This window comes from Dermacentor andersoni, chromosome 11 (genome assembly GCF_023375885.2).
Source record: "Dermacentor andersoni chromosome 11, qqDerAnde1_hic_scaffold, whole genome shotgun sequence".
NCBI classification, from domain to species: Eukaryota; Metazoa; Arthropoda; class Arachnida; order Ixodida; family Ixodidae; genus Dermacentor; species Dermacentor andersoni.
Genome location: NC_092824.1, coordinates 31,772,732 through 31,780,642, shown reverse-complemented (window position 1 = coordinate 31,780,642; position 7,911 = coordinate 31,772,732). Strand labels below are relative to the sequence as shown.

General features: G+C 46.8%; 1 long non-coding RNA gene across 1 annotated transcript; it reads right to left on the bottom strand.

Annotated features, from left to right (window-relative positions):
* Window positions 1-285: 285 nt before the first annotated feature.
* On the bottom strand, window positions 286-3,784 carry LOC126517826 (uncharacterized). Its single transcript, XR_007596294.3, has 3 exons — window positions 3,221-3,784; window positions 1,216-1,425; window positions 286-383 (listed from the first exon to the last, which is right to left on the bottom strand). It is a non-coding gene; the product is annotated as an uncharacterized lncRNA (long non-coding RNA).
* Between the last annotated feature and the right edge of the window lie 4,127 nt (window positions 3,785-7,911).

Here is a 7,911-nt window from a genome sequence, read left to right as displayed (position 1 = left end):
GGATGTATAAAGGTGGTTAATAGATAGTCGCTTCACAGTTTTTAGGAAGTACATCAAAATTTTATTCAGAGGTAATTACTTTTGCAATTATATATTGCAAAAATAAGCTTTGATTATCTCTGAATAAAATTTTTATTTGCTTCCTAAAAACTGTGCGGCGACTATTTATTAACCACCTTTATATATCTTAACGACTTGCTAGTAACCTCCTGTCAACTATCTGTCTGTGGCGAATAGTGATTGCCAAGTGGCTAGGTGTGGCATGCAACAGAAGACAGGTTTCCATTTGTGCTTGAACACATCCATTTAATATCCCCGGGCTAGTAAGGAGGACGAGTTCTCCAGCTGCCCTGGAAGTAGGCTGAAATGTTGCGTTGTGTAGTCTAGAAAAGAGAAGAAAAAAGGCAATATATTAGTTTTGCTACAGTGACATTGCAACACACCATGCATCTGTTTCTTAAAAAGGAAGTGCACAAGAGACAAGCTTTCAACCCTGTGAGCTCTAAACATCTCCACCTTTTTTGTGCAAAGTCCTAAAAAAGCATGAAATGACTGAATTAGTGCATTAAAGCTGGGAGCGTGATGGATGTGCATAACACCAACAGATGCACGACACACACTCTATCATACCAATTGTCATCTACAAATAAAAGCTGTAAATCAACTTCAGTTCAATGAACTTCGATATTCGTATTGTGACCAGTACATGGAAGTTTCGTGTGTGAATTATCTTAGGAAAGGCAAGGTGCCAGTCATAACTGTGCTGCAGCTTTGCTTGGGCACAGGTACATAGAAGAGTTGACTTTTGTGTTGCACTTAAGAACCACGAAATGATACAAGCAACATGTAAGCAGTTGAACAGGCATTACGGACGTTTTACAGCAAGATTAGAAAATGCCTTTGCTGTGCAGGCAGACATTGTCAAAGTGAGCTTGTTACTAAACATGTTAGCTTTCCACAAGACAGGATATTATATTATCAGTGCATTCATATGACCAGGGCCTCTATCACATAAATACATATGCCAACAGTAATGACAATTTTCTAGTTATGGTGGCAAAGCTTGCATTATAATATGCTATTATAATCAGGTTAATAGCTATTTTAGCAGGAAAGAAAGGAGTATACCCTAAGATAGCACTGAAATTGCCATGAAAGGAGTTTTGTTGAAAACTGCACAAAGAATATTAAGATGCTTTTTTGTGACACACATACCTACTATGATGTTGACCTTCTTGGAATCCAACGGATCCTTCTGTGGAAGGCATTTGACAGCCGCCCAAGGAAGGACCTCCCTTCAACGTCTTCTATTGAAAAAGGAGCTTTAAGGAGGCCCTCCGCGAAGTGAAAGCCTGAGTTGTTAGCATCCAGGCACTTCCTCTTCAGCAGGCCCTTTTCAACGTATACACCGTCACCGACGTCTACCTGTGAAAGAATACAACCACAGATTCATTTTATACACGTTTGATCAAGGAATGGTTAGGAAGTAGGGTAAGGTTTGCAAAAACGGAAGTCGCTGCTTCTTGTTGATTCGGTTTAAAGAACAAAGCAGCCTTACGTATACCATACATGCATTGTACTGAGCTGTGTACTTTTACGTAAGACTAGAAAGTATTGGGAACTTCAATGCGAAAGAAAGACATGCATCTGCCTAGAACTAAGCAAATGTGTGCCACCCCTTGACACAGAGTGAGATCTGGTGCTGTTTTAGTGATTAGCAGACATTGAAAGCTTCAAGCCTCATCGAGTATTGGGCCAAGCTGTGCTCGATTAGTGACGCACAAGTGCTCGAGAACTATCAAACAAGATGCCATTGTCTCCAAGTACAATTCTGACTTCCCCTTGCAGACATGCAGTTTTCAATTTACTGACTGCACTTGGGTGTAAAGATTTTGTCTGACAGAGTGAATAAACCACATACACAAGCTGCATTTTCATAGTTAGCATAGTCTTTAATAGGTACTGATACCTTCAATTTAGAAAGCCCTGTATATTGGGCCTCATCAAACTAATTTCACAAAAGGTTTGTCAAGGTAGGAGCATAGAGCTTTAGTCATTAGAAGACAGGTGGAAGGAGTTAATTATTGCAATTATTACTGAAAATTAAATTTTAGACAGCTCATCCCAATGAGAAATTGATGCAAGCAGTTTGTACATGCCACATAAGCATTTAGATATCAAAAATAGGGATTAGAGAAAACCTTCCCTTAGAGGTTCATTAGTACAAGCAGCCATGCCCTCGAGGAGACATAACTTCTTTTTCTGTAGGCAGAAAGAGGCTCGAGTATTTTATTGACACATATATGTGCCTATGCATATATGTCATCTCTGTTGTAAACCTTTTTTTCATGTACATGCAAGGTGTGTTTATAACATCTCATTGTGCACAAAATTTGCGTAATAATTTAAAGACCGCGATTTTGTAGCGATGGTATTCCTTTTCGCTATTCGTTAGTAGGCTGACCGACGCCCCGGCCCGTGCTACGTACTGGAACAGCCGGCCGTTAGCGGTGGGCGAGAAGAGTGATATAGAATCGAGGGGTAAGTATCGCTACAAAATCGCAGTCTTTAAATTATTACGCACTGCCGTAACCTACGATTGCAAGAGCTGACATCTCGTTATTAAGATTTGGTTGGTCTGTCTTTCTTAAAGGCCGGCGTCTGATTGAAATGTCTAGATTAAAAACGCACCTCGTTATTGTAATATCGGCCTATATCCGCTCTGTAACATAGAAGACAAATACGCGAAGACACTCAGGAACATAAACAATACACACGGGTTCTCGCGACGCGGACCTCCAAACCGAACTATATACATACAAAAATCTTCATACAAGCTTCTATCTGCTTAAGCGTCAAACATAGCAATCATGTGTCAACGCGCGAAGCCCATGATACATCGACGTATACATTACACATGTACTGTACTTGCGGGAATGCCTATATAGCGAATAACTTCTTGCCAGGAAACTACCGAACAAACACGAACTTTCAATGCGTTTTCATAATTGGGTGCCCATTCAGGCATAGCAATCAAGGCGGGTAGCAGAATGCAAGTACGCTGGAACATCAGAGGAAGCTTTCGTGAAATTGCTTGCTAAATGTGCACAGCAACATGGCTAACATACGATAGGAAAGCGCTTTGCTCTAGCTAGTTACACAACGCTCATTACGTAAATCATAAGCTTCAAGAATGCGCGCAAGCGCCAAACTTGCTTACCTTTCAAGACTTCGCAAACGCTCCTTCGTCTAACAGGTACAGAGGCACCGACGTTTCTCTGGCGCAAGCACTGTAGAACTTCCGATGAACTCCAGCTCCACAAAAGCACAACCTTCAAAAGTATTTCAAACACTACGATTCGGAGCCCCAGTACCAGACTTTTCACGAGAGCGCGGGCAGGCAGCTCGGCAGAACAAAGGCAGCTGGGACGGGCGCTGTACTAGGGCACTCACTGACGACACTGGTGGATCGCTCGAAACACACGGCGAACTAATGGCGTTACACGAGTCCGGAGGGTTTGGGCTGGTTACTGCACACGACAAGGAGCACGTTTTGTCTAGGCACTTCTAAAATATAACTCAAATACCACCTTACTTTTAGGAGCATCCACTACAACCAACGTGGTGTGTCGACCAAACAAATACTGCAGTAGCGCCACTCTGCGGTTTTTTAGAAAAATGTATCTTAAATGAAAAAATCGCGTGTCTTTTCCTAATAACATTTGATAGAGTCTTTTAATAGATTTGTTTGGTCCAAAAGTGCGTACTTTGTACTTTGTGATACGAAGTTTAGGGAAATGTATATATAATAAAGAGTAAGCGGATGTTGCCTTCCAGGTTCGCAATTTCTTCAGGTGCATGCAGGTTGCAAAAGCACGGCCTTCGAGATCAGACTTTGTCACTCAAAGGAAGCCGTAGTGGGAGGCGGAGAGGCATTTAGGCCCCAGTCATTGGGTTTACAGTGCCTAGGTAGGCTTCCTTATTTATAAAGAATATACGGGGACTTCAGCCGAACCATGAGCGAGCTATACAGACACACGCGGTACGATTCGGTGTCCCATCCGACGTGCGGCGCTGCATGCTACGGCATGAGCGGCGCGTAAGCTCCGCCCACACGCAGCTCCCCAGCTTGATTTCATATCCACGTCGAGAAACGCAATATAAACAACTCTGCACAACACTGCTTCGCTTTACGCGAACGCTGTCGATAAAATTATGCCCCTGTGAGTGACAGAACACTTCACGACGACGCATTGTCCACTGACGGCACCGCTAAAGCCAGCGATAGGGCCGGTAGGCATAGCTAGGTGGACGCTGCAGCCGACGGCGCTTGCGATCTAGCCCGAGCTCGCCGACGACTGCTTATTTTTGCCAAAACAATTAACACTGTACACTTAGGTCGGCCGTAATAAAATACAATTGGTTTACTCGACGCAGTCGTTGCGAAGGGCAAACGTGCAAGCGAAGCGAGCGGCCTCGCTCAGACGGTCGGTGTGTGATGTCTGCTCGCGAAATGCCCTCGCGTCGCGGCTCCCGATCTCACCAGTAGCTTAGTGCTAGTGTACAAGGCGCTGGTTTGCATAACAGGCACACGTTCGAGATAATTTTACTGAACTGGTAACTATTTCATGTCAGAAACAAACTGCAGCAGGCAAGGAAAAAGAATAACTGCGAGAAACCGGCCAGCCAGCACCGCCTCCGTGGAGGGAACGTCAAATGCCAGCCGCGCTGCCATTGGCTGCGGCCAAACGACGGTGCAGTTGTCGGACACGTCGGACGATTAAAATCTGCCCGGTTTGTCGCACGCCGGACGTCCGATCCGGCGCTTCGGCACGGCAAAACACCTCGATTCGGGCTGCAGTTTCGGCGCGTCGGACGCCGCATCGGACACCGAATCGGACCGTGTGTCTCCCACTTTAGTTGGCGAACACGAGCCGATCAGCGTGCCGTCCGTGCAGCTCCGTCTAGTGCGATGTGCATGGCCAACGGGATTCTTTGACACCTACTGAGCACAAATTCATGATCACCGCTCATATACACGCTTCCCATGGCACTAGCTGTCGTGTTTTCGAGAATATGTGCCCTCATCTTGAATTGGTGAGACCATATTTCCTCTTAGCGTCCGGTATTACAAGCAATTTTTTTCTATGAACATTCTACTATCATCTGTTACTAGGAAGTTGATTAAAAATTAGGAAAACAGTTACTGTGCAAAAAAAACATTTTTTTAAAGGCAGCCAGTCTTTGCATATTCATTTATAGTTCAGATGCTGTTATATGTTCATTTTTCACTAAATCATTTTTAACAACATTCTAGTAACCAGTGTTACTAGAAAGTTTATTGAAAATTGTGGAAATTTACACCTGTCCATGAAACAAGACTGTCTTGCACCAGCCATGTTCACTGAATAATTATAACCTTATTGAATAATATTCATGCTTGTTTTGTAACTTGGGTTATGTACTTTAAGAACATAATTATTTTTATTGACTTCCTATTGAATCGTGTTTCTAAAAAGTTAAAATAGTGTGTCTTAACTTTCTAGTAACTTTCTTTTTACATACTGAAGTTAGAAAAGAAGTAACCAACTTTCTTTTGACAAACGTTACTAAAAAGTAAAAGTCAATAGTATGTTACTAAAGTTGATAGGATGTTGATAAAAGTTCTAAAGAAAGTAAGGAAGTATTTTTGTATGGGGTGCCAGTGGACGGCGCAGAGCATCAAAAAAAAAAAAAACGCGAGAGAGGAGTACGGTTATGGCATGAGGCGTTTCTCAGTGTGCGCACGCACCGGTGGGCCATGTGTTTCGCAGTTCACGCGCGGGCATCACGGGTGGCGTTAGATGTCCCTGAGGGTTCATAGGGAAGCACGAAAGAGGAATCCCGCGGCAGCAGACGTCTCATGCAGAACTCATTTCGACGGTGGCAATGCGTTGTTTCGGTAAATTGTCACGTAGTACCGTAGGCACCGAGGTCCAAGCTACGGATTTCTATATCGGCGTCCTTGTCGAAGTGCGCAAGTCCCGGGGGCGACTGCATGCGTCGTTTGTGTTCTTGAAATACATCCACCTGCGGAGTTTTCCACTTGAACTCAACATCACACTTAGACTTCTTAGAATGACGTTTGGCGTACCACCTACCTTCGCCCGCTCTGCTATCACAATGGAGGGGCGGGCCACTCCTACCGCCGAAGCCCATATCGCAAGATGGGCCTAGGAGCGTTCGCCGTCCACGCGGCACGCCCGCAGCGTGGTGAGCGGCCACGCGACATGGCTGACTACATCACCCGAACGCAGTGGAGACTACAACGACTTTCCCGTTCACTGTCGCCAGGACGCCACCTGTCGCCGCTGCGCCAACCGCATGCAGGCCCAACCCGGGGCCGGTCTGTAAGTCCGTATCCGGAAATCTAGAAGCACACGGCGATGGAGGTGCGGTTGCTATGCGTCGAAATGCCGAAGATCCTCCGCCACCGACGACCACGCCTCAAGATCTTTATCTACGGTACAGCAAAGACACGCTGCCATCCCGACGAAACCAGGAAGAATATGCCGACGAAAGATCCGACGACGCGACGTTCCAGCCACAGGTGAACACAACGAAGTCGTTATCCGACGCCAAGTCCTAACTGCAGCCATCGACCGCGCCGCGCGCCTCCCACATCCCTACCGCGGATGCGGGGAGGCAAGCGCCATCTGCTGCTGCCGCAAAGAACCTAGTGACGCATGCAGAGAAGGCCCTCAGAGCTTTTGCTTACAGACACGGTTGAACCAACTATCGATGAGAAGAAAGTCAGTGGCGTAGCTAGGTCGTCTGGCACCCGGGGCCCATAGGTCTTCTTTGTCACCCCCCCCCCCCATAGGTGTAGCCGGCGGAAAGAGGGGTGTCTTCAGACGTAAACGACACCCCCCCCCCCCCCCCCCCCGCTGGACCCCTTGCACCCGGGGCCCACGGCCACCCGGCCCCCCCTGTTGCTACGCCACTGAAGAAAGTACTGCGATTGTAATGTTAAACATTGATAGTCAACGTGAGGAACTTGTAGCTATTTCGGTCGTGAGGTGGCGCGGCCAGTCGCAGTATTGATGTGCTGTCTTGAAGGGAGGAACTTGCTGGAGTATGCGGTGTCTCATTCGGGAATTCGGCGAATCTCAGCGGTGCGCACCGGGGTGTCCTGATGCACCTTCTCATCCAACCGTCGTCGCCCCAATGCATGCCGGTGCAGGTCTGCGCGATTTGCCGAATTTCCCCTAAAACGTAGCGGCCATGACATCTTTCCGGTTCCGCAATAAATACTGGCGCATGCAGTCCGAAAAACACAGCCTAGGACATCTGTTTCTACTTCTCGGAAGAAACCCACAATGAAGCGCTGAGTTGGGCACCGCCAAACGGTGGTGCAAATAAAGCGCAGGACTTAATGGCCCGTTCCTGGGGCGATCATCGGCGGCCGCGGTGTAGCCAAGCAAACGAGCACAGCGAAAGATGAAAGAGCGAACGTGGAGCGGGAGATGAAAGACACGTGCCGCGAACGGCGCAGACCAATGAGAGCGGCCCGTTCAGTGGCGGGCGTGCGGGAACTGATAAGGCGATTCGATGCGTACTCTGATCTGGTCTCAGCCGGACCGCTTATTTTGTACTCGCGTCAGTTCTATCTAGCGCATGTATGGTTTCCTTGGCTTGGTCTCATTCGCGCTTATTTCGACTGTCACGGCTTGCGGTTGCTTTTTACATTGATGAATCAGTCGCGCGACACTTCGCTCCGTTTGCAACGTGCCGCACGACCCGCATTGTCCCCGCCAGACAATATATCGCGAAAATAAAAACACGTACAGAGCTGCGCTCAGATTTTGTCTGAGTAAGCATCGTAATCTTTGACGAATATTTTTTTCAAGCTCTGAATACGACGACTTGTAA